The 26,385-nt window shown below is 44.5% G+C and overlaps 1 long non-coding RNA gene across 2 annotated transcripts; it reads right to left on the reverse strand.

The window, feature by feature from the left end:
* Window positions 1-3,302: 3,302 nt before the first annotated feature.
* On the reverse strand, window positions 3,303-24,233 carry LOC102152782. 2 transcript variants are annotated; one of them, XR_005353011.1, is made up of 6 exons: window positions 22,119-24,233; window positions 11,717-11,898; window positions 11,290-11,411; window positions 6,451-6,578; window positions 4,969-5,037; window positions 3,303-4,527 (listed from the first exon to the last, which is right to left on the reverse strand). It is a non-coding gene; the product is annotated as an uncharacterized LOC102152782 (long non-coding RNA). The 2 variants fall into 2 exon arrangements; XR_005353010.1 differs by having other exon boundaries at window positions 21,294-24,233.
* Between the last annotated feature and the right edge of the window lie 2,152 nt (window positions 24,234-26,385).

The raw sequence follows: 26,385 nt of genomic DNA on the forward strand, positions 1-26,385 counted from the left end.
AGCATTAGGATGTGGTTTATAAATATTCCCAATAAGACCTCATTGATTTCTTTCTCTGAGAAGTGGGGAAAAGCATCAAGGATTGGGATGGAGTCAAGCTCTCAGTGGCCAAGTTATTTGTGTGCCAGAGTTTGGTCTCTGTAATAAATCCTAGTATTATATTCTCAACAGTAAAAACTGTGATCAATCAGTTGAAGGTGATAGATTCAGGCTAGCCCAGAAATTAATATATCTTTAAACTACCTGATATCACAGAATCATCTTTTACTGGCTTCATCAGGAACATGGAGAAAAGTTTTCGCCTCAGTGAAAATGTATGTGAGTAACTCTCTGGTCAGCAGACAACATATTCTGGTGTTTAAAAAATCAGCTTTGTAGCCTGTTGCTTCACACAAGAGAAAAAAGTCAATGGCTATGAGTTCATCTTATTCACAATTTTCACTATTCCCTTCAATAAACCCAATACGACAGTCATGTTGTTGACCATTAACTTTTCTCTTTGAATAAAGACTGCCTAATGGGTATAGTCTTTCTCTCTCACTTTGTCTCTCTCTATCAGAAGGCTTATTCACTGAACATGTGTCTGCTGCCTTAAAAATACTACTCCTGGGATCCCTGGGTGGCGCAGCGGTTTGGCGCCTGCCTTTGGCCCAGGGCGCGATCCTGGAGACCCGGGATCGAATCCCACATCGGGCTCCCGGTGCATGGAGCCTGCTTCTCCCTCTGCCTATGTCTCTGCCTCTCTCTCTCTCTCTCTCTCTCTCTGTGACTATCATAAATAAATAAAAATTTAAAAAAAAAAAAAAAAAATACTACTCCTGCTCACAAAGTGATTGTGAACTAAACAAGCAAAAACTCTTGTATTATGTATTTTCAGAAAAAGTAAAAGAACAAAAAATATTCAGTGTCCTCCCTTCATCTCCATCAATGCAACACATACGTCCAGAGCTGTTCCATACGTGGCACTTCATGTCACAAGTTCTATGCAGACATAAAGCACGTATCTACACACACACACACACACACACACAGAAAGGTCTTCACTTTCTACAGGGCTGACCCCTGGTGTTACGAAGCTCCAACAATGCTTTAAATGTTTGATGATGGAATCTTGCCAATAGCTTGATTTTCTTTTTCTATAGACAAAGTGTGTCAATTTTTACAATAAGTTTTACAAGCATCTTGGTGATCAAATGTATAAATTGTATCTATTTTTCTTTAAGGAACTCACCTTTCCATGATCTCTCTGTCATGGGGGATCATTGGTCACTTCTCCATCATTCCAAAAAAAAAAAAAAAAGTCAATTTCTAAAATTGAAATTTTTAAATTTGTAGTTATGCCAAAAATCTTCAATCAGTTTACAGAAAAGGTGATGGTCCTTTGTGTTAAAATGACTCAAAGCTTTGATGGGTGATGCCACCACTGTTGTTTACATATGTCTTGTCATATTTATTAGATAAAATTGTCATCTTCCTTATCTTGGTAACACATAAAGATTTATCACAATACCGTGTAACTGGCAGATCTCAATAAATATTCATTGAACCAATACACTGATTGGTTATGATCGCAAATTAGAGATTGCATAACATTATTGTTAGTATTGAGAAAAGTGAAAGGAAGGGCTGAACACCAGGTATCCCAGGGTGAAAGAAGGCAGCGTGCACACAATTAAGATTTATGTATTCGTTCAGCCAGTCCTGACAGAAGACACACATTGAGCACCTCGGCTCCAGACCCACCACTTACTGGTTGTGAGCTTGCGTAGACCATGCTGATTTCTGGCTCGTACTGTTCTCTCTGCCAGGAACGCTCACACCACCCCTACACCATCAACTCTTAGCACAATCCTCTAATCGGCCTAGACAAGACCTAAAGGAAAACAGCTGAAACTCAAGGGAGAGTCAGTGTCAAAAACCCAAGAAAGAAATTTCCATGAGCATTGCGCAGGTATAGGATGTAGGATGTGTTGTAGCATTTACCAGCAACCAAATCTGATTCAATCCAGAACTTACACCTTGTTGTTCTTAGACAATAAAACATTTCCTCTGTAGCACCACATGGTGCATCTCCGGGACAGGTTCCTCCTGAATCCTCTTTAAAACGGTCTTGGAGGTGCTGAGGCCAAAAATAGATGTTCTCCTTCTACCTGGTGCTCCCTTCATTTGATGCATCACTTTGACCCCCCACAATAGCCAGAACCATTGCATACATGTACTGAGGATGCACGATGTGCCGGGAGCGTTATAAGTTAATCCTCAGAGTCGCCCTATAACCTGGGCATTTTCATTGTCCCCATTTTAGGGAATAGGAAACTGACCCTTAGTGAAGTAGGATTAATTCACCTGAGTCTTAATTCTAGTAGAACATGCAGACCCCAGTCTAAGAAATATTGGAAATATTGTGTTGAAGAAGAAGGTCCTGGCTTCTGTCAACTTAAAAAAAAAAAAAAAAAAAAAACCCTTTATCAGTTATAAGGATCAAAGTTCTCTTTGTGCACAATTCACACTCATTTAGAAAAAAAAAAAGCTTCAGTTTCTTAGGGAAAATGAATTTTTTGGGGTGGAGGGTACAATTTTTTTCCTTTAAAATGAGTGTGGGGAGACCTGGGTGGCTCAGTGGTTGAGTGTCTGCCTTTGGCTCAGGTTGATGATCCAGGTTCCTGGGACAAAGGCCCCCATCAGGCTCCCCACAGGGAACCTGCTTCTCTGCATCTCTGCCTCTCTCTGTGTGTCTCTCATTAATTAATTAATTAATTAATTAATTAATTTTTTAAAATTCACCCAAGTCTTACACCCAGCACACCTCAGCACCAGAATTTGAAGCCAGATCTATCTGGTTCCACAGTTTGAAATCCTACATGTTCATTTATATTGTCAGTGACCCCATATGACTCCACTCAGAAGTGCTTTCCTTGGTTTGCTCCCATGTATATGCATTGTCTTCCTTACTGCCTTCCGTTATTACCGACCCTGCATGTCAGGCCCTGGGGTCCTACATATTTCTAGGTAGCATCTTCATCAAGAATGGCCCTGATGTGATAATATCCCCTTTTTCATCCAGAGGTTTGTTTCGAAACTAATAGAGTTTATGGACAATGGCATTCTTTCCTCTTTCTCTCTCGAGATTAACATCTTAAATATCAATGGTGATTGCATATTGGGAGAGAAAGATGAGAATGGACACAAAGTGCCCCAAAACTTCTGCCTGAGGTGAAACGCACAAGATGAGTGATGATTAGTAAATAAGAAAGCCACATTAAAGAAAATAGGTTTAATAAAATGTTGATGTGCTCTCTTTCTCCAAAGGTTAATAACCAGTGTTAATAACACTTCCAAGCTGGTATTTCACTGGTGCCTCTAAGTTGTAAACATGAAACTTACTTCCCAAACTCTGATTCAGTTCATCAACCAGAATCCAGCACTCCTTAAATGAGTGCTGCCTCATTGCCATGAACGGCAATAGAGAAAACAAAAAAATAAATAAACAAACAAACAAAAAAACCCTTTACATGATTCTGGAACATAAGCTGATCAGGGAATGAATTTCTCCTAAATCATCCTGCTCACAAAAGATGATCTCCTTATGAGATTTAGAATTCTATAGAATTAGTAGGTGTATTTTTTTTAAGAGAACATCAACTTCTCCTTCAGGACATTTGTGTCTTTGATATTGAAGAAAGAACTAGATTAATCCTGTATTAATCCTGAGAGCGGTAATCCTGTCTTTATTTTCAAATCCTTATCAGTGCAGTGTGAGTAGCACTGAAACAATCATCCTCTCTTCTACTTGTCGGTGCATCATATGCCAAAGAGATTTTCCAAAGGACTCCTACCATCTTAAGATCACACTTCCCAGGATCCCTGAATCAGTCCAAAAAGAGAGAAAATTGGATTGCAGAGTGGCTCCCAGCCCTGACGGTTGTTAAGTTGCTGCCAGATAACCTCTGGCATCGTGCAGGAGCTGGGGAGTCCCAACTGCCAGTGGCTTCTGCCAATGACGGGTCTCAGCAGAAGCCTCTGCTCTCTCCAGAGCAGGAAACTCCTACTTGGTTTGTCAACTGTAACTGCCAGCAGGCATTTGCGGTCGGTAAGGAGTCTCAAAAGTGTACTAACGGGCCCAGCGCTGGCGGAGGCCTCCCCTCCATAATTGAATCTGAGCATGTGGGAATTCCCTACTTTGACTCGACTGCAGGAAGCTTGACCGGCTCCTTCATTCAGGTCCCCAGCTGAATCGACTCCTGTAATCACACCTGGAGTCTGGCCAAACCCCATCTGAGTCTTACAACCGGGGAGTGGATTCCTTTACATCGGCAGGACCTCTCACCGACTGGCCAGTGCTTCGCTGTCACCAACGCTTATGATATTATAATTATCATCAATAACAAACTACTTCAGAGAACCTTTTCTATGTAGAGCGGTCAGTGGTGTGCAATTTCCCAAAGACCAAAGTTCAGCACACCTTCCATGAGTCTCGGGGGACTTCTCAGTCAGAAATGCACATGCAGACACCTCCACAAGAACCCTCTGGAGACAAAAGGCAAATCACTGTTTCATTTTACATCATTTAGACGACACTTCAATAAAAATTCTTAAGGAAAACTGGAGAAAATGTCTCAATCTGTAAAACAGATTTTACAAATGAATTATCCATGCACATGGTATGCACGCCAAATCACGGTTGTCAATGTCCAACATTTTACTTTATTCTGACTCTTGTAAAGCATAGTCATCCTTTGAACTACTAGGGAGTGGCTCATGATGAAAGGCTTCTTCCCAGTTTGAGAGCTTTCAGGGAAGCTGGCGCTTCCACAGAGTGTCCAGGAGCAAAGTCAGATCAACGGCATTTTGTGCACACTGCATTCGGAAAGCAGTGCGTCCCCCGCCCCCTGCCATCCAAACCCCCAATTAGCAGCAGTAAATGTACAACGAGGTGCTTGATCATTCGCAGAAAGTTCTGCCTCTTACCTGCTGAGGGTACAACTCAGTGTCTTTACAAGTTTTGGCTGAATGTATTTAGTTGCTTTTGAGCTGCACCTGAGGAAAAAACTGAACTGAACCACCTGAGCCCCTCCAAGGGCTGCCCTACCCAGGGAACCTGGAGGTCCCTCCTTTGTCTACCCACCCCCACTGCTGGAGCCTGCAGGGAGTCATGCCAGGGGAGCCTGCCTGCCTGGCAACCAGCTCAGGCCACTCAGGTTTGGGAGAGGAGGTGGTGCACACTGTAATGGGGCCAGCTAGAGCAGAGATGGCCTCTGCAAGACCTTAACTTGGAATCTGGGATCGACATCATTCGTGACTGTGTGCCTAGAGAGGCAGAACAGCCACCCCAGCAACCTCCTCCCATCCCCATCCTAATTCTTCCTTTTCCTTATCTACTACCACACCGTGTGCCATTTGACCTTAACAACAGATTGAGTCACTCGCTGCCTCCCCCTGCTCCTCACCGCCCAGGCTCAGCACCCTCCCTCACGTGGAAAGGGGGTAGGGCCCACACAACCCTGACATGGCCAGAGAAGCAGAAAAGGCAGGGACTAGTGTCAGAGCTGCAGGTGAGTTCCTGCTCCATCGCCAACTGACACGATGCCTCTGGAAAAACTCTCAGAGCACCAGGGTGTTTCCTTTGGGTTGGTTGCTGGTTTGTGTTCTAAGAAAACCTCATAGGAATGGAAGTCATGTGACTCTCAAGTCTTTAATTAAGAATGGGTGTCCTTCTCCAAGGGGATGCTCCTAATTATATTTTGCTTTTTAACACTGATGATCCTTAATGTTTGTTTAGAACGGAGGTTCTCAGTCTTGGCTGTACAACAGAATCACCTGGAAACTGTTTAAAACTCCTAATCCCCTGGTCACATGTCAGATCAATTAAGTCAGAATCATTGAAGGTGAGACGCAGGCATGAAGCGTTTTTAGAGCTCCCAGGTGATCTCAGTATGTGGCCAGGGTTAAGAACCACTAGTTTGAAGAACCTCCCTTAACTAGCTTTTAACTCTTTTGATTTTTAGCAGTTTTACATGTGCTGCAATACAGTCTCTTCACGTAAAAAGTGTAATAATGGTAATAACTAGTGCCCCTTATTAAGCGTTTGCTCCGATGGAGGCATTTTGATAAAAGTTAAAGATGACTATTTCAATCAAAATGAAGTCAAATACATGCATTAGGAAAACTGATGGGATTTCACGTTTGTAAATATCTATAAACTGACATATTTCAATGTGCATGGGAGATGCTTGGAAAAGGATAAACATCAAACTTCTAACAATGAACTCATCTGGTGTGTGGAATGAGATAAAAAGAATGGTCTTCCATTTATTTTCAGATCTTCTTCACCTTTAAAATTATTACAAGGAAGATGTGTTTTGAAATTTGAAAATCAGGAAGGAGAATTTCTTTGGGATGCAGGACTTTGAGCTGGAAGTTAGGACTCAGAGTTGGCAAACTAAGGCTTACCCAGTAACAAAGCACGGACAGCGAGAGTGGTCACTGGTAACCAGCCACCTGATGGCTTGGAAGAGCCAGGTTCTGGCACACTACTGTCCCTGGACGACACACAAACCCCTTTGCAACGGCTGCCATGTCTATCAATTGAGAAAAAGCAAGAGTAATTATTTAGGGTTGTACAGGGGGACCTAAATGAAGTCAAGAGTCTGAATATTAAATTTGTAAGAGACTTTGTGGCAGAAAGGCGACAGGAAAGGAAAGAAAACAAGTGGACTGGGGAAGAGACCAGACAGCAAAGAGATGCAAGAATTCAACCTGGTTGCACAGCTGGCAGGAAGTCCAAAGACCCTGGAGGTCTCTGTCCTGACCCCGAAGTTGTGAGGAAGGTGCGGAGAGCAAGATTCTCACCCGCACTTAGCATTCATTGGATGCGAGACGGCAAAGTGTCAAATGTCTCCTTAGGGCCAACACTGGGGAGGTGGGGGCATGGGCAGCTCTCCTCTGGACACGGGACCCCTGCTATGGGACAAGCCGGGATGCCCAGAGAAGAAGCATGAAAAGAATCAAGTTTCCCTTCTCTTTTTAATCTTATCACACTTTGTAATAAAAATTGTATTTACCTAAGGAATACAACATGATGTTTTGATAAACATTCACATGGGGAAATGATTACGATAGGCAAGCGGATTAATACACCCATCTCCTCACATAGTTACCTATTTTTGAGTGTGAGAGTGTGGGTGGGCGGGTGGGTGGGTGGGTAGGTGGATGGGTGTGTGTATGTGGATAGCGCTCGAAATCTACTCTCTTAGCAAACATCCAGCACACAATACGGTATCATTACCTATGGTCCCCATGCTGGACATTCGTGACAACATGCATGAACCTTAAGACATGATGCTGGGACACCTGGGTGCCTCAGCGGTCTCGGTGTCTGCCTTTGGCCCAGGGCATGATCCCGGAGACCCAGGATCAAGTCCCACATCGGGCTCCCTGCATGGAGCCTGCTTCTTCCTCTACCTGTGTCTCTGCCTCTCTCTCTCTCTCTCTCTCTCTCTCTCTCTCTTTGTGTCTCTCATGAATAAATACACCAAATCTTTTTTTTTTTTTAAAGACATGATGCTAAGTGAAATAAGCCAGACACAGAAAGACAAGTGCTGCATGATCTCACTTGTATGGAGAATCTTCAAAAGTTGAATTCATAGTTGGAGAGAGTGGAACTGTGATTACCAGGGGCAGGGAGGTGAGGGAAATGGGAAGATGCCAGTCAGCAGGTACAAAGTTGCAGAGAAGCAGGATGAATAAGTACTCACTCTTCTCAACTAGGGTGTGGAGGAGGGCTTGAAAGACCTGGGATACTCATAGTACAATTAGGCAGGATTTGGGGGAACAGAGAAGCCAGAAGCTCTCACGGTGAAGGTTGGGCTACAAAACAGGAGGATCACAGGACCTTGTAACCACCCCAAGAGGCCTGGGCCTGACTGCCAGAAAGGAGACTCAAGGAACAAAGCAAGGAAGCAAACCATCATGGTGGGTGTTCAAACCCTGAGTGTGATCTAACATTTCCCAGCTTTCCAAACGCCAAGGCAGAAATCACTGGTGTATTTCTTACTTTATGAAGCTCAGGACGATGGAAGTCTAGACAGGGGTGAGCCGCACTACTGGACCCAGCTCCTCCTCCTGGAAGCTTGGGGGCGCTGAAGCCCAAGATGTGGGGCAATATGACAGGGCAGTGTTCCTCAAAGGGGCGTGCACTGTCCACCTGCCTCAGTAACACCTGGGGTATCCATTAAAAACACCAATTGCTGGGCTTCTTTACAATCCTGCTGGACCAGAATGTCAAGGAAGTAGGGCCAAGAACCTGAATGGTTCCCAGAATCTAGGTGGCATGATCACCCTTCATGAGCATGGCTGAAACGGTGGTGGCTCAAAAGAGCTGGCGTCAGATAAACCTGAGACATGCCTCAGCCTCTTGCTGCTCGTGTGACTCAGGCAAGTCACCTAACATTCCCCGGTCTCAGGCCTAATGCCTTCATTATAGCTGCTGGCATAGAGCCGTCCTCAGAAAATGGTGAATAAACTCTATTTGTCACAGTGAGCCAAAGTACCAGGGGCCAGCCCAGGGCACACGCTGCACCTATTTTTTCCTACTTTTTTAAAAATTTGTTTACTTGAGAGAGAGAGAGAGAGAGCTGGAGGAGGGGCAGAGGGAGAGGAAAAATCTCAAGCAGACTCCCCCACTGAGCACAGAGCCTAATGGAGGAGCTCAGTCCCATGACCCTAAGATCATGACCTGAGCCAAAACCACGAGTCACACATTCAACCGACTGTGCCACCCAGGCGCCCCTCCTGCCTACTTCGATATAATTCTATACTCCAATTCTTCGATTTCTAGAACATTCTAAAAACTCAAATGGCCTTTTAATATCTTTGTGATTTATATTATAGATATGTACACATGCATGAGTTAAATAATTCTGCTAGTGTAAAGAACCAACAAAGATTTTTCTAATAAGGGATAAGATGAAAGCAACAGAAAACACCCTATTTTCTGCCCCATCTCAATCCAGGAAATAGTTCCTTATTTCTTTCTAAACTGAGTGATACTTGAGACCTTCAATGACACCTCTACCATCTTCTACATCATAGTCACAGATTAACAGTGCACTGATTAGAAATCTTAATTTCAGTAATAAACCATTTACCTTTATCGGGGAGAAAAATCTAATTTGTAGTTAAAGTATTCTTCTAAATATGTAGATTATATAGCTTCTTTCTACACATTTGAGGAAAATTATAGGACACAGCAGAAATTTGTTAGAAATTAATTATTTGAATGTGCATAAGCTGGAACTAATTAGATGCATGAGGATTATAATAAGATGTAGGAGATGTACGTCTTCTCCACGCATTGCTCTGAGGGTGTGAGGGTGCAGAGGGGAAGCACAGGGAACTGAAAATTTGGTGTCCGGGGCCTCAAAGCTCTGACCAGGCTCACTGCGGACTGCGCACAATCACCTTCCTGAGTCTGATGATTAATTTGGCGTGTCATCTCACCTGGGCCATGGGGTTACCCAGGTATCCAGTTAAACATTATTTCTGCATATGCCTGGAAGGGTATTTTGGGATGAGATTAGCATTTGAATCTGTAGACTCAGTAAAGCAGATTGCTCTCCTTTTCCCATGGGTGGGGGGGCGGCGCTAATCCTGTCCATTGAGGGCCTGCACAGAACAGAAAGGCTGAGTGATGGAGAATTTACTCTCCCTGGCCTGTTTTTGAGCTGGAACATTGGTCATCTCCTGCCCTAGGACTCAGACTCAGCCTGGGACTATCCTGTCCATTCTCCTCAGTCTCCAGCTTAACAATTCCTTAGAATAAAATTATATATTATAATAAATACATTATGATATTATATCATGATAAATAATAATTCATTATTATAAATATAGGTGTATTTTGTATATACATATATAAATATCCTGTTGCTTTGTTTCTCTGGGGACTGCAGCTAATAAACTAAGTCTGTGTCCTAATCTCTAAAATGAGGAAATCATCATCTGTTGTTCTTCAAGATCCCTTTCCTTTGCATATTCAGTGGGATTTGAACACTGGCTGCTCCTGTGATTCAAACGTCTTTGGAGAAAACACTGAGCTGAAAGTTCAATGTCTTAGTGAAAGCAGTTAGCATTTATGTGGCTTGGATGCTTATTCTCACAGTAAATGGAGTCTTTTATTAACCAACACACTTGTATGGTTAGAGCTTGCTAGAAGCACCCCCATTTGGTATGGAGGACTACTTTGCACTTGCCCCTTTTGGGGACCTTTCCTTAGATTAGTTAAAGCCCACAGATTTTAAATATAGACTTGGCCAACTGTCCTTCATTATAGCACAGTGGTTTGAAAATAAGGACAAATGCCATGTTTAAAATCAATGTTGTGACTGGGTTTTAGCAACTCACTTTAAAGGAATGGACGGATTACTTCTGCTTGGATCCCGCTCTTTGGGTTCCTCATGGCTGCATGCTCTTAAAAAAGTAAACACTCAGGGTTGCTCACCAAATGATGGAGTAGCTCAGGACTTGTTCCTAGCATGTGATGTAACACATGAACTAGAAGACTCACTGCTCAGAGAAACACCTCTCTGGACCAGGCGGGGAAGGACCCAGGTTTATCAGAGATCTGGGGCCACCGGAACACTTGCCCTCTGTGCCACCATCTTGCTTCAGTAGTAAGACGTGAGAGCTCTTTTTTCCTCCCTTTCTGGCTAAGAATCTTTCTTTCCTTTCCCATTTGGCTTTTTTAGTCAACCAATGATGAATTGACGGCCACGTACCAGACACTGCTTCAGACACATCAGTGAATAAAACAAAGGAAGACTTTTGCCCTCCCCATGTTAGTAGGGGAGAGACAGACAACAAACATAATAAATAAGTAAATTAAGTAGCATACTAGAAGGTGAGCGCTACAGAGGAAGGAAAGATGGAACAAGGCAAGAGGGATTGAGGGTGCAGGGAGGGAGCTGGTTGCGTGAGAAAGGGGTGGGACTTGACCACAGGTGTGACCTACTCAGGTCTTCCTGTGGTCCCATCAAGAAGTCATCAGTCTGGCCCACCCAAACTAGTTGCAGATGTTATATGTTAGCATGTTTTTTAAACTATAAAGCATTATAAAAATGAAAATATCCATTGTAGCAACTATCATGACCCAACTTAAATATACAAAGAATAACTGGAGATACCCCTCTCTCTCTCTCTCTCTCTCTCTCTCTCACATACACACACACACACACACACACACACACACACACACACCCCTCCAGTCCATTCCCATTACCAGGCTTTACCCACACGTCACTTCTGTCAAAGCAGTTCTCTGAGTGTTCTGTTTCCCGTATTCAACATGGCCTGGAACTCTCACCTTCTCCCCATTGCTTCTGAGGCCAACATCTCCGTGGCGAGAGGCCCATGATCTAGAATGCAAAATCAGATTATACCACACTGTATAATGGGGAAGCTTTACAGCCCCCCAAAGCCAAGTGATGCTCCCTTTTATAACCTGCTCTTTCATATAAGCTTCAGTAGGACTTCTTCTCAGTCTAGATGGGTAATTGGGACCTGGCAATATTTGGGATAGTTTGGTGGGGTGTTTTTTTTTTTTCATAACGGGAGGGAAAATGACCATTTTCTCCATCCCTAAACTAATGGTGATTTTCGTCTTAAGCATTGAGCTTCTCCTATGTGATTTAGCTGATTTCCTCAATAATGCTTCTTTTACCTGCTAGGTTGGCTGCGACATCATTTCCCAGAACACTTGATTGCTTGGCTTACATTTCAGACATGTCTCCCTTGAACTTGCTGATTGCTCAGATCCCTGATTCTCCAAGCTTCTTCCCTTTTCTGGTACCTTTTAAACTTCAGAGACTTTGAACTTTCCTCTCCTTCTGAAGTGGCCATAACCTGTTATATGTAACAGCATTAATGCTGACATGGATAAAGAATTAGCCCTGAGGCTGGCAAAAGTCCTGTAGTTCCGAAATCCCCACTAATAAGACTGCCCTGCAGTTAAACAGCTATAACAAACAGTAATAGCCTATCCACATCCATTATACAGCAGGATGCCCGCTGCTTTATTGACTGGCAGAAAACAATTCCCATTTCATGAAACAATAAAAATTAAATTGAGTGTAAACTCTCCCAAGGTCACTGCCTCTAACCTTATAACATCAGCAGTGAGGGCTGTAAACCCCACCGTGTACCATTTGATCCACAAGACGCTGGAAAGTCGATTCCTAAGCTGTGTGCACAGCATCCCATGGGCACCTGGCTGGGCACTGCCACCCACAGACCTTGTTGTCAGAAGTGGCAGGGATGCTCTTTCACACCTGGAGTCTGGCAGTTGCCTTCCTGATGGCAACTGCTGCCTGGCCAGCCCGCCACGTAATGTGGCACACGCATGTCATCTTGAGTTATCTTTGGCAGCCTTCACTCTTGGAGGCGCAAGGAGTGACTGCCCCAGCACTGACTGGCCTCTCGATGTGACCGCCAGCTCCAGGACTGCCCAGCTACTCATCCTCCCCCTGTGACCCCAGGACCCACCACGGAGAATTCAGTCAGATTCTGGCAACTGACCGATTCATAGGCCCCGATTTCACAACAGTAAAGCCCTCTGCATATACGTGTAGTGTACGGCAGACATTTAGTAAATTCCAAGATGAAAAGGAAAACGGAAAAGTAATCTAGCCCAACTCCCTTCTTTCCACCAGAAATGCCTCCAAAACTATTTTTGGCTAAAAGCATCAGAATTATAAAAGCATGGGAAGTGATCTGATAAAATAAAAGTAAATTTAGTGAAACCCCTATCTAAATCAAAGCATGCTTTTTCGTAGAAATTCACAAGCTGATCCTAAAATGTATGTTTTTATAATGCAAAGGACCTAATAAAACAGCCAAAGCAATTCTGAAAAAGAAGAACACAGCTGGAAGATTTATGCTACCTAATTTCACAATGATTTTATAAAGTCATTGTAAACAAAACAAGTGGTACCAGCATAAGGACAGGCCCATGGATCAGTGGAAGAGAACCAAGAATCCAAAAATAAAATTTTACGTTAGTGGTCAGCTGGTGCTGGGACAACTGAATATCCACATGCAAATGAACAAACAAAACAAAACAATCCCTGAAACCTTTATCATACATCATTCATAAAAATTCAAAATGGATACATATAATTGTGAGGGAGAAAACTATAAAACCTCTACAAGGAAACATAAGGAAAAATTGTAGTGATCCTGGGCTGAGCAAAAAGTTTTCAACTACAACACCAAAAGCATGATCATAAAGGAAAAAAATTAAGAAACTGTGCTTTATCAAAATTAAAAACTCTTGCACTTGAATCGATAGTGCTAAGAAAATGAAAGGCAAGCCACAAACTTGCAAATCATATGCCTGACAAAGGAACTGCATCTAAAACACGTAAAGAACTCATAATTCAATAGTAAGAAGACAATTCAACTTTTTTTTTATTTTCTTTTAAGATTTTATTTATTTATTCATGAGAGAGAGAGAGAGGCAGAGACACAGGCAGAGGGAAGAAGCAGGTTCCCCTGTGGGGAGCCCGATGTGGGACTCGATCCCAGGACCCCAGGATCATGACCTGAGCCAAAGACAGATGTTCAACCACTGAGCCACCCAGGCATCCCCAATTCAACTTTTCAAATGGGCAAAAGATTTAAACAGTTCACAATAGAAGTTGCATAAGATTAACATTGACTAAAAATAATTTAATTGTATATTTGCAAAGGGTGATTATGGTATACAAGTTATATATCAATGAAGTTGCTTAATGAAAAACAAAATCTAAAATCTCTCTATGTGGCACATCACAAATATTATATCGCATATGAATGTGTGTTTCAAAAACAACAAAAGACAGTATTTCCAAAGTATTAATGATGGTTACCTCCTTTCTGTGGAATTATGGGTGATTGTTGTTTTCTGTGTTATACTTATTTGTATTTTTCAAGTACTTGATAAAAAGCATATACTCCTTTTATAATCACAAAAATAGGGATATTCAGTTGGTTAAGCATCTTCCTTAGGCTCTGGTCATGATCCCAAGGTCCTGGGATGGAATCCTAGTCAGGCTCCCTGCTTAGCGGGGAGTCTGCTTCTCCCTCTCCCTCTGCTTCTCCCTGCTGCTTGTGCTCTCCCTCACTCTCTCAAATAAATAAATAAAATATTTTTTAAAAAGAGAGAGAAGGAAGAAAGAAAGAAAGAAAGAAAGAAAGAAAGAAAGAAAGAAAGAAAAGAAAAAAAGAAAGAAAAGAGAAAAAAGAAAAGAAAGAAAAGAAAGAAAAGAAAAGAAAAGAAAAGAAAAGAAAAGAAAAGAAAAGAAAAGAAAAGAAAAGAAAAAAAGAAAAGAAAGAAAAGAAAAGAAAAGACAGAAGTTTCTTTTTATGGAAAATATGACCACCACTAAAAAGTAGTATCAAGAAATGGGACCATAACAACTTCTTTTAAAATATGTTCTAATATGTCATAACACTGATTTTAGTCATTAATCCTACATGTTGGTGCGGTATCAGTTCCTAAAAATATATTACGAATCAACTTGCCAATAGTGCCTCTTACCCTCACTACGAAATACAGTCCACACACGCAGCACCTGCCACCCCCATGCAGCCTGCCCTCATAACTCTGCTCTTGCCACCACCGGATCCGGCCCCCTTCCCCTGCCCTGGGAGTTCGTCCCATGGGTCACTTCCACACAGATCCCTCTGGATTTGCTCAAAGAAGCAAAGAGGAACTTTACCGTTTTCCCTTGGCCACCCCTTCGGAGAGCGAAGAGCTGAACACAGACCTGGGCAGCTCGGCAGCCTGCGGCTAACAGCAGGTCACCCAGCCGTTGAGGGAAGGGGGTCTGGAGGCCACGGGCTGCGGGGGACGATAGGGCGAGACGATGAGGCAGAGCTGTCCCCACCGCTGCTGCCCCTGCCCAGTTCTCACCCCCTGCAGTCCCAGCCTCCTTCCCCTCCCGCCGCACGGCCCTGGGCCTGAGACTGGACTCTCCCCGCCGGCATGGAGGGAGGCCAACCCAGGCAAAGAGTGTGCTAATTTCTCACGTGAATGAAGGAGCTTAGGACGCGCCTCCTTACAACACCCCACTCTGGGACAGCGATTCCTTGGAGCTGCAGGCACCCGAGGAACAGGGATGGAGGGCAGCATAGATGTTCTGGGAACTCTTTCTCTGCCTAAAGACAGATTTCCCCAAAGGAACCCAGTTATCAAAACCCCCCTCCCCAGCAGGATGAGCCCATTCACCTTCCCTAAAAATCATTTTCTTTCCCCTAAGTTAACTACATCCCCCTCCCTTCCCTCATTAGAGGGCATATAAGCTCTCGAGTCTCAATGCTTATTTTGGGTATCCACTTTTTCTCCTGTGACTTCCCATGTATTTAATATTAAAAATTAATAAATCTTTATACCCTTTCTCGTGTTAATTTGCCTTCCTTAGTTTATTTCACAGACCCAGCTAGCAAACCTAGAAGGGGAGAGGGAAAGCGCTTCCTCCCCCACAGGAGCCATATCAGAGACTAAGAGACAAGCACAGCCTCCTGCCGCTCGGCACTTCGCCCTCTAGCACAGGCAAGTGCACTGGTCCATCTTTAATTTTTTTTTAATTTATTCATGATAGTCACACAGAGAGAGAGAGAGAGAGGCAGAGACACAGGCAGAGGGAGAAGCAGGCTCCATGCCCCGGGAGCCCGACGTGGGATTCGATCCCGGGTCTCCAGGATCACGCCCTGGGCCAAAGGCAGGCGCCAAACCGCTGTGCCACCCAGGGATCCCTGGTCCATCTTTTATGCTGACATTCTTCGGGGTCCCAGTCCTGGTCCTGTCACGGGGCCAAGTCACAGAAGTGCGTGCATGCTGCTAACACCTCTAACTTCATTAGCTAAAGAAATTATCACCAGAGCAGAACGTCAAAGACCCAGACTGTACATCAAGCCAAGTAACAATTTTAGTGCCTTGGGAGATCGTTGTTCCTTTGGCTGATCTTATTGGAGTTTATGGTGTGATTGGAAGGCAAATTACCCTTGCCTGGTGTGAGGCTTGGCCAGATCCAAAGGAGCCTCCACGCTTCTAGCAAAAGAACTGAAGGCCAGTCCCCAAATCCAGTGCTCAAATAACAGACCCGGGCTGTTTTCAAAGGGAAAGAATCATCTCCATGAAGACTGAATGCACACAAAAGTGCTCATTCCTGGGGAATGGGAGCACCAGAAAGCAACGTGCAGGAGCCACCTGGGTGGCTCAGTCAGTGAAGCGTCTGCCATCGCTTCTCCCTCTCCCTCTGCCCACTTGTGCTCCCTCTCTCTCTTAAATAAAATCTTAAAAAGAGAGAAAGAAAAAGAAAACAGTGCAACGTTCTCATTTTTTGCAGGAGCCTCATCGCTGAAATGAAACTTTACCAGCCTGTAACATTGTTTTTACCATTTCCCTTTCTTCATAGACTCAATACTGAGAAACCATCCAAGGTAAGATGAGCATCGCTACTAATCCGCAATGATTTACTACAGCCTGAGCAGAGACAGAGGGACAAGAGAACAGTGCACGGGATCTCCTGTTCATCATTTCACAGGGTCATGGTCATAACATAAGCAGCAACATACATCCCCAGCAGCGATGGGCATCCCAACACTATGAATATTTTATATAAATAAGTAAGTAAATAAATAAGTAAGTAGTTTATAATTAAAAGTGGAAAAGCATGACCCCTACTGTTACAGAGAGGACGCTCACCCAGGGTCTGTAAAAACCCGGATGCAAATCCTGAATTTTCACCTCCTGCCCATGTGCTATGGATCCAGCTACTTAAGCTGGTGTATCTGCATTTCCTCACCTGTAAAATGTTATAAACTCTCTTCCTCCCAAACATACAGTGTTGTCATAAGGATTACATGAAGTAACAGGATACAAATACTGGGTTACTGAAAAGCACCACACGGTGTGCAACATTTTACATTGAATATATTTTTCATAAGAGTTTTCCAGAAGGATGAAAAGAAGCAAACTCTTGGAACTCTGATTTGCTGCATTTCTTCAATACTTTCCCCAGTATGCATATACCTGGTGATTTATTAATGCTGATGAAGACTTAATGTGGAATTTTCATATCAAAACATTAAACTTTTACAAATGATGGCATTTTCAGAGAAGAACCTGGCAGTGTTTGTATGCTAATAATAGACATCCTGAGCTGTGTCTATTCATTTAAACAAAATTTCCCAAAACAACAAGCTGAGAATTCGTTATTCCTTTATACGTTCTCAGTACCATTTGGCAACTATCTGAAAATTCATCAGGATAAAGTTCACGTGTTAATGTGCTCAGGATCTCCCAATTTGTTAACTAGGAACAATATACTAAAAACAAGCTGCCCTAATCCTTCAATTTATTAAATGGATATCTCACACCATAGCAAGGAGCTGTCATTTTCAATTAAGAGCAGATTGAAAAAAAATGAAATTAATCTGCCTCATTCAATCACATTTTTAACTTTCCTGAGGACAACAACAACAAAATAATTATCTCTAGCTTTTTCCATCATGAGAAATTTGGACACTTTAAACATGACTTGTCACATAGATCAATAGTGCAAGACCTATGTATGGGCAAAACTATCAATTGTAGCATCGAGTTTCTGTATTCTCAATTTTTAAAACTGTCCTCCCCCTTTTGCCTATCTAGCCACAACTCACGGCTATGGCTGGCCTTTTCTTGCCAGCTTGGTCTCATAAGCTCATTCACCCAGTCGCCCTGGAAATGCTGTTGGGCCTCCCAGTTGCTGTGTTTTAAAAGAAGAGGCAATGTGAGAGCCCTAATTAGCATGAAGAATGATGACAAGAGCACCTCTGTCACGAGCAGAAGACTGCCCATGTGTTAGGGTTCTCCCGAGAAACAGAACCAATCGATCTACACAGATATATATAAAAAGTAGAGTTAGAGAGGGACGCCTGGTGGCTCAGTGGTTGAGCATCAGCTCAGGTCATGATCCCGAGGTCCCTGGATCGAGTCCCACATTGGGCTCCTTGCATGGAGTCTGCTTCTCCCTCTGCCTCTGCCTCTGTCTCTGCCTCTCTTTCTTTCTCTCTGTATCTCTCATGAATAAATAAATAAAATCTTAAAAAAAATAAAAATAGAGTTAGAGAAATTAGTCATGGGGGAAAGGAAGCTGAGAAGTCTTTCTGCAAGCTGCTTTCTGCAAGCTGAAGACCTAAGAAAGCAGTGGTGTGATTTAGCCTTAGTCCTAAGGCCTGAGAAGCAAGAAGGATGATGTCCAGGGGAAGATGGATGTCCCAGCTCAGGTCAAGAGCCTGAATCTCCCCCTTGATCCACCTTCTGTATGAGGATTGAACCCCTGAACCATGCCCACCTGCGTTACTCAGGCAACTAATTCAAATGCTAATCTCTCACAACATCACCCAGGAACAGTGCTTTACCTGCTATCTGAGCATCCCATAGCCCAGTCAGGTAGACACATAAAATAATGACTACAGTCAGCTGCAGGGAGAGGTCGATGTTCCGACGGCAAGGACGCCATGTAGCCACATGCCTGGGGTCACCCTAAATGGTCACTCACTAACCTGGTGACAGTAAGTAAAGCTCCCAGGTCTTAGTTTACCGGAGGATACTTATCTATGAAAACATCTAATTCCGGGGGGGCGGGCAGGAAGGACTACCGGATGCGATTTTGTGACTTCTGCTTCACAAAGAACTAAAAGTACGACCAAAGCAGAATTTCAGCCAATGTCTGTGAGTCCTTCACACTGAGCAAATCCACACTTGAGCTCTTAAATTCTGTCAAATACTTCCCCAATTCTTTGATCTTTAATTCATCTCGTATATTCCTCATTTTTTACTTTATTTCTAATTCAAATTGTCCTTGCATTTATGAAAAACAAATGAATTCAGGGAGAGAAACTAACTAAATCACTTGATATTCTTACAGACTTTCTTCCACCAGGGATAGATCTGTTCTGGACACTTCATCCTGAACTCCTTTACCCAGAACTCCTTGAAACAGGACCATGGCATTTGTATCTCAGCCATAAGCCACATCAGAAACAGAATGTTATGATGAAATCGGGAAAACACTGGGCAATGTAACTTTCATTCCAAAATGAAACCGCCCAAACCCTTTAAGAAAATGGGCACCTGCGTGGCTCAGTGGTTGAGCCTCTGCCTGTGGCCCAGGCGGTGATCCCCGGGTTCTAGGATCACGTCGCGCTCAGGCTCCCGATGGGGGGCCTGCTTCTCCCTCTGCCTGTGTCTCTCGTGAATAAATAATTAAAATATCTTTAATAAAGAAAGAAAATGATCAATCACAATAGGAAGCTGGCAAAGTTAAAAAAGAGAGAGAGAGAGAGGTTATAAATTTGATGTCTTGGTAAAAAGCTATATTCTTTGCGTGTTAGCTTTTTTGCAGGGGCGAACGTCCTCCAGAATAACAGCAGGTGTCCGGGACGGGGCTGCTTCTGTTGTCCTCAAAGGAGCAAAAAAGAAAGTTCATGACCTTCAACTTGGACCGGCCACCTGGGCCCAAGAAGGGGGATCCCCGGGCTGGGGCGGCCTTCGTGGCGGGAGGACTCGGCCAGAGAAGTCTCTAGAACTCACGGGGGGGGGGGGGGGGGGCGGGGGGGCCGCGCACGGACACCCACGCGGGGCCTGGTCTCGGCGGGGCGGCCCGAGCGCGAGACGCGGAGCTCGAGGTAGTGCAGGCGCGGCCGGCGGGGACTCGGCCAGGTCCCGACCCCAGCCCCGGGCGCCACGCCGAGGCCTCGCACCCTGCGGGACGGGAGGCAGGGCCGGGCCGGGCCACAGCGCCTGAGCCCCCGGCGTCCTGGTGGGTGCCGCGCGCAGCCGGGGATGAATCCGGGCCGGGGCCTCCTCGGGGCCTCCTCGGGGCCTCCGCGCGGGGCTGGGGTGCAGGGCTCTGGGTGCAGGACTGCAGGTGCAGGGCTCGGGTGCGGGGCTCTGGGTGCGGGGTTCTGGGTGCGGGTGCGGGGCTGCAGGTGCGGGGCTCTGGGCGTGGGGCTCTGGGTGCGGGGCTCTGGGTGCGGGTGTGGGGCTGCAGGTGCGGGGCTCTGGGTGCGGGGTTTCGGGTGTGGGGCTCTGGGTGCGGGTGTGGGGCTGCAGGTGCGGGGCTCTGGGTGCGGGTGTGGGGCTGCAGGTGCGGGGCTCCAGGTGCGGAGCTCGGGTGTGGGGCTCCGGGTGCGGGGCTGCGGGCACAGGGCTCCGGGTGCAGGTGCAGGGCTCGGGTTCGGGGCTCCAGGTGCGGGGCTCGGGTGCGGGACTCGGGTGCGGGGCTCGGGTGTGGGGCTGCGGGCGCAGGGCTGCATCTGCGGGTGCGGGGCTCCGGACGCGGGGCTGCGAGTGTAGCCCAGCCAGCCCAGCACCCCGGCCAGGTGGTCTGCGGGGCACCAGGAGCCTCAGGCCCCGAGCCCCGCCCGGCGCTGCCCCTGGTGGCTTCCCTGGCGCTCGGTGGCGGGCTGAGCAGGCCCCCACAGCCCTCCGGGGCCCCATGGGGTTGCACCCACCACTGCCGGTTGCTGTGCGGCCTCCACGGGCCGGGCCACCCCACCAGCTGGCCTGGCTGCGGGGTAACTGACTGGGACCCCTGTTAGTGGGGAATGCGCCCTGGATGGGTTGGGGCCTCCAGGGCCATGGGGGTGTGGAGCTCATGACCAGGGACAGGCAGTCTGTGCCCGGTGGCCGAGCAGGGTGCAGAGTTAGGCCTGCCACTGAGCAGACACCACTACCGCCACCGCCCCCCTGCATCCCCCAGTGAGGCCGTGTGGGTTTAAGGCCAGGATGGGGTCCTGGCAGGTGGACTGTTGCACTGACTGGAACACCATGACTGTGGGTGCAGGGGCTGTTTGCCTTGGTGGACAATTGAGTTCAGGAGACAAACCATGCTCGGGTTGGAAACATCAATGTCCACCATTTGGGGTTGATTTCTGAGACCTAGAAAAGTTTCGGGTTTGATTTTGTGCTGGTTTGGTTTTGTTCTGATGTGGCCAGGACCAGCCACAGTGATCCCAGCGGGTTCTGAGGGCCTGCAGCCCCCACAATGGCTAAAATACAGTGTTGGGGGAGCTACTCACTTTGGGTCAGGCAGGGTCACTGACTGAAAGGGCCTGGTGGTCCAACCTGGCTAACTCACTGTTAGGGGCTACAGAAGGCATGAGGCAGATACCTGGGTGAGGTATCTGAGGGGTATAGCTTTAGCCCAGGTCCCTGGTACCCCTACCCTGAGCTGTGAAGGTGTGCAGGTAGACAGGAGCTAACCCACCTGAAGTGAAACACAGCCCATGCTTCTTCTAGGATTTTCCTTCCTCTCTCATGTCATAAGGAGCCCTCCTGCCTGGGGGCTCATTCTTCAGAGGGTGCTGGGCCCACAGTGGCCACCGTCAAGTGTCCTGGCCAGACTGGCCTGCTTGCAGAGCCCTCACTTAGGGTAGAGGAGTCGCCTTTTCCATACCTCTGGATTTGTTGCTCTTTTGTACAGTCCATAAAGTTTGTACACTGGCGGAGGGGAAATATCAAACTTTTGGATTTTATTTCATTGCCATCCTTTGGTACATCCATAGACTAATAGTAAAAAAAATAATTTCTTGCAATAGTATAGCAAAAGAAATAACTGTGATACCAGCTCATATCTTTCCACACAGGCAAGGGCAGCCTGTAAACATAGGATCAAACATGAGAGCAAACATGGTTAAAGATCTGAAGACCAAGAGACTGAGGCCTGTGGCTTCCAACGTTAGGAGCCTGACTTTTCAAGACTACACAAGGTAATTGGATAACTCTTCTGTAATTTCTGAGTTGGTTCAACAAGATGAGCCTTTCCAGAATTGCAGCAGGAGGGACTGAGATCACACCCACAGAGTGTGTTCGGGGTGTGAATGTCACTGAGACACCAGAATGCTTACATGGATTGCCTTTGGGAGATCCCCTGTATGCAGAGCTGGAGGGGACTAGTCACAGAATTTGCTGATGGTTTCATTATAATCACTCAGAGAAATAAACAAATGGTTCTTCTTTTGTAGTGAAAAGCCAAAATACCAGCCTAGAGGATGAAAATCTGTTTTTCCCCCTTTACATAGGTTTCACTTACCAAGAGTATTTCTTACAGGACAGTTGCAGCCGGTTAAGGAGCTATCATACAACATGTTTATTATGTCATGTCTGCTCCTAATAGTGAAAATTGAAAAAAAAATTTTTTTTCATCAGGTCAAGTCACAAGTTAGGGGCCAGCTGGAACAGAATGTCATTCTACATTTGAGATTAGGGTTTGGGACAGACATGTTTGTCCCTCTGTCTGGTTTTATTTTCCCTCAGAGCACAGCAGAAACATCAGAGAGGCTTCTGTGGGTGACTGATTTGACAGGTAGCTTACAAGTGCAGCCCAAATTCAAAATCCTTCCAGCCTCCACAAAACCAGGCTCTTCTTTCTCATCTTTTCTTGACATTTTGCTCCTAAAATTAGCTTTTTGATGAGAAAATTGCAGTGAGTCATACCAAAGCTAGTTAAAGGTGAGGCAAATGCCTGAGATTGAAATTGAGTTGATTCTACTTTGCTTGCTGATGGTGCCTGGTAATTGGACATTGGAATTAGAACTGCTGTGACCTTTCACAATAATAAGAAAAAAAGCTCTATTCAATTTGCTGGAATTTTTTTTCAATATTTAAAGCATTTTTTTTGAATGAAGTAATTTACTCTTCTTTTTAAAGTAGCAATACCAAGCAGCCTGTTTTTCATGTTGTTCTGTGCATTTATTCAATAATTCTAGTTCTCAAATCAATAAAAACCAATCTGTTTCTCATTTTCTTATAACTTCTTGCTCCAATCCCAACTTCCTCCCCACCCCACTGTTCATGGAAGTTATCAGTGTGACTTACCTTTCCCTTGTTGCTCTTTCCGCCACCCTGGATCTCAGAGGTACTCCCCTACAAATGCACCCTACACTCTATTCCTCATCTGCCTACTGTCGTGTCTGCATTGGCCTATTAGCATATACTGTTCAGAGTTACTGTTTGAAAGTGGAGTGACAAACGAGACATGGAGTTTCTGGTCCCAATTATGTGCCAAAAGTTAGAACAAGAATCCATTTCTTTCTCCATCCCACTTTCCTAACGTTATAGCTCATCCTTTCAATTTATTTCCATCACTTAACAAATATTTATTGACTTATGTTATATGTTCATCCATATTCAGTTACTTTAATAAGATTCAATATTGCTCAAGGCAGGAAAAAAAATGTCTGCCCTCATGGAGCTTATATTCTACAAGACAGACACAGACAGTAGCAAAACCAAACAAAATACAAAAATAAGGGGAAATAAGTAAAATTCATAAAACATGAGAAGGTGCCAAGAGCTGTGAAGGAAAAAAAGGATCTGAACTTGGAATTCACGGAAAGCTTCTAGAAGGAAGATCAAGAGTTCATTTAGAACATGACAAGATTTAGACATGTGTTAGACAAGCAGAGGTCACCTACACAGAGTTGCAAGTGCACAGTTGGATAAGTAAGTCTAAAAATCAGGAGACAGAAACGGACAAGAAATACAAACTTGGAAGTCACTTCTATAAAGATATTTAAAGCCGTGAGACCGGCTGATAATAGCAAGAAGGAGTACAGAGAAGAAAGGGAAAAAGTCCAGAACTGATACAAAGGCACTGCAATAGTTACAGGGCAAACAGATGAGAGAAAATAGTAGGAACGCCAATTTAGGAAAAGATCCCCAGCATTTCCCTACATAGAGGATGATCAATTGCATCAAATGATACTAATAAAACCAAACTAAACGAACAGTGAGAGTCGGCCAATGGGTTTATCAACACAGAAGTCATTGATGGGCAATTGTCAAGGAGGAAGACATCACTGAATACCTGTTACACATCTGGAAATGGAACCACATCAAAGCCTCCATTGTGATCAGGGTAAACCAGTAGTCAGCCCTGGGTTCATATCCCAGCAGCCCCATCCTTTCTGAGTTGTAGGACTTTGGAGGAGTCCCTTAAATTCAGGGGATATTGGCTTCTGCTTTTACAAATGGAGATTCTGTTAAAACCTCATTGGGCCCTAATCACATGCCAGGTATAGCTCGAAGTGTCTTACTACCTTTTTGAATCCACACAACAGCCTTCTAAGTAAGAGTCATTATTTTAATCATTTGATGCAAGAGAATGCTGATCCGAAAGATGTTAGTGATGGAGAGAAGAGAGTACTTGCCCACTGACCCCATGAGCCTCTGAGACAGCTCCTAGTGACCCCAGCCTTCTGCTGTTCATGCCTCCTGCTGACAAGCTGGATCTAATAACACACTTCTAACAAATGAAATATGGAAAAGTGATAGGATGTCACTTCCAAGACTGGGTTACAAAAAGACTCTGGCTTCTACCCTACTAGCCCTCTCTTGTTCTTCCTATCTTTTTCACTCATACTGAGAAAGCCAACTACTGGCTGTGAGCTGCCCACTGGGAATCCCACATGGCTAGGGACTGATGTCTCTAGACAGTGGCTGTGAAGGACTTGAGGCCTGCCAACTGCAGAAGTGGATTCTCTCCAGCTGAGCCTCCAGATTAGACCACAACCCACGCTGACTCTTCATTGTAGAGGACCCATCTACACTGTGTTGGCATTCCTGACCCCCAGAAGTTGCGATAAAATAAATGAATATTTTTTAGCTGGCATTCCTGACCCCCAGAAGTTGCCATAAAATAAATGAATTTTTTTAGCTGCCAAGCCTAAGGGTTACTTATCACACGGCAATGTAACTCATACAGGTGGTAAACGGCAGAGATGGAGGTAAAATTCAGACATGTTGTTGTCAGAGTCTACTTAAAAAGGATATGGAGAAGGGGCTGTTAGGATCTGTACAGGATTATGGAGTGGCATCATCCTCAATTGGTCCCTCTACTGCCTTCACAAAGTCCCAAAATTAAGATAGAGCTCTGGAGGGAAGAGACTGCATGTTACACCTGCCATCCAGACTCTGACCTCCGGAGTGATCCTACTAATAAAGGAATATGCCTCCCACCCCTGCTTCACAAACGTGCATGGATAAACACACACACGTTCCCTGACACCATTCTCTCCTATGTAGTTAAAAATACTCGACTTTATCAGGCACCAAGATTTCATATTTTTTTTAACATTTCTTAGAAGGCCTTTTAAATATAGGATTTAAGCTTTAAAAAAATCAAAGCTGTCTAGCACAGATCACACTGTGGATCTTTCCCCCATATATGAAATTCGATTTTTAAAAACCAACAACGTTGGCCTGGAAGGAAAATAAGGAAAGTTCTTAAAAAACAGTTGATACATTAATCAGTGGGATGAGATTAATTTGCTTTGCATAGAGAATAATTGATGTAATAGACTGACTAGAATGTAAATTCACACACACACACACACACACAAAGAATGTAAATTCACTTTTTTTTTTTTTTTTTTAGCACCACTTGAATCCCTTCCTTCCTCCTAGTAGCTGTGCCCTACTCCTCCATCCCTGGTCCTCACAGTATCTGAGGTTCATAAAGAGCCAGGCCTTGATGGGGCAGAGGGATAGAGTTTCAGTTTTGCAAGATGAAAAGGTCCTTATCACCTGTTGGACAAAAATGTGAATATATTAACACCACTGAACTGTATACTTAAAAATGGCTTAGAAGGTAAGTTTTGTATTAGGTGAATGTTAACACAGTTTAAATAAGTAAATATATAAGCAAGCAAAGGAAACCTTCATTGGGAGACCTGAAAGTTTTCAGAAAGTCCTAGAAATCTCCTTAAAAGATTTTTCTTCTTAAGAGAGTCACCACAGACTACCAATTAGGGAGGCATAATCTTATAGTTCAAGTCAGCAGCTCACAGATAGTAGACTAGATATTCTATTGGAGCTAAAGGTGGCTGCAGGAGTTGTAGTTTATTGCACCAAAACAAATTTCATGGGCAAATCCAAGAGCAACTGGTTAGATAATCCAAGGTGAAGTGTCCCTTAGAAAACCAAGGACAGACATTTAAGGAAAGGAACCTAACACCAACTGCTTCTAGAAGGAATTATGTTTTTCCCCAAGTATATACATGCAAAACACATGTAAACCCAACATGATTTTTAAATATGCATAAATATGCTGATTCACACACACACACACACACACACACACACACACACACATGAATGAGGCCTGAGTCCCTAAACTAATTGCCCTAGATCTGGTTATTTCTACAACCAAGCATTTATTTAGTACCCTCAAACATAACATGTAATAGAGTCTGAGCAAAATTGCATGTTACATGATCTCCTAATGACTGCCTAAATTGTTCAAACAAAACAAAACTTGAAAGACAGATTGAAAAGTAGATACAGTGATAGAAAACTAT

Source organism: Canis lupus, chromosome 1 (genome assembly GCF_011100685.1).
Source record: "Canis lupus familiaris isolate Mischka breed German Shepherd chromosome 1, alternate assembly UU_Cfam_GSD_1.0, whole genome shotgun sequence".
Lineage (NCBI taxonomy): Eukaryota > Metazoa > Chordata > Mammalia > Carnivora > Canidae > Canis > Canis lupus.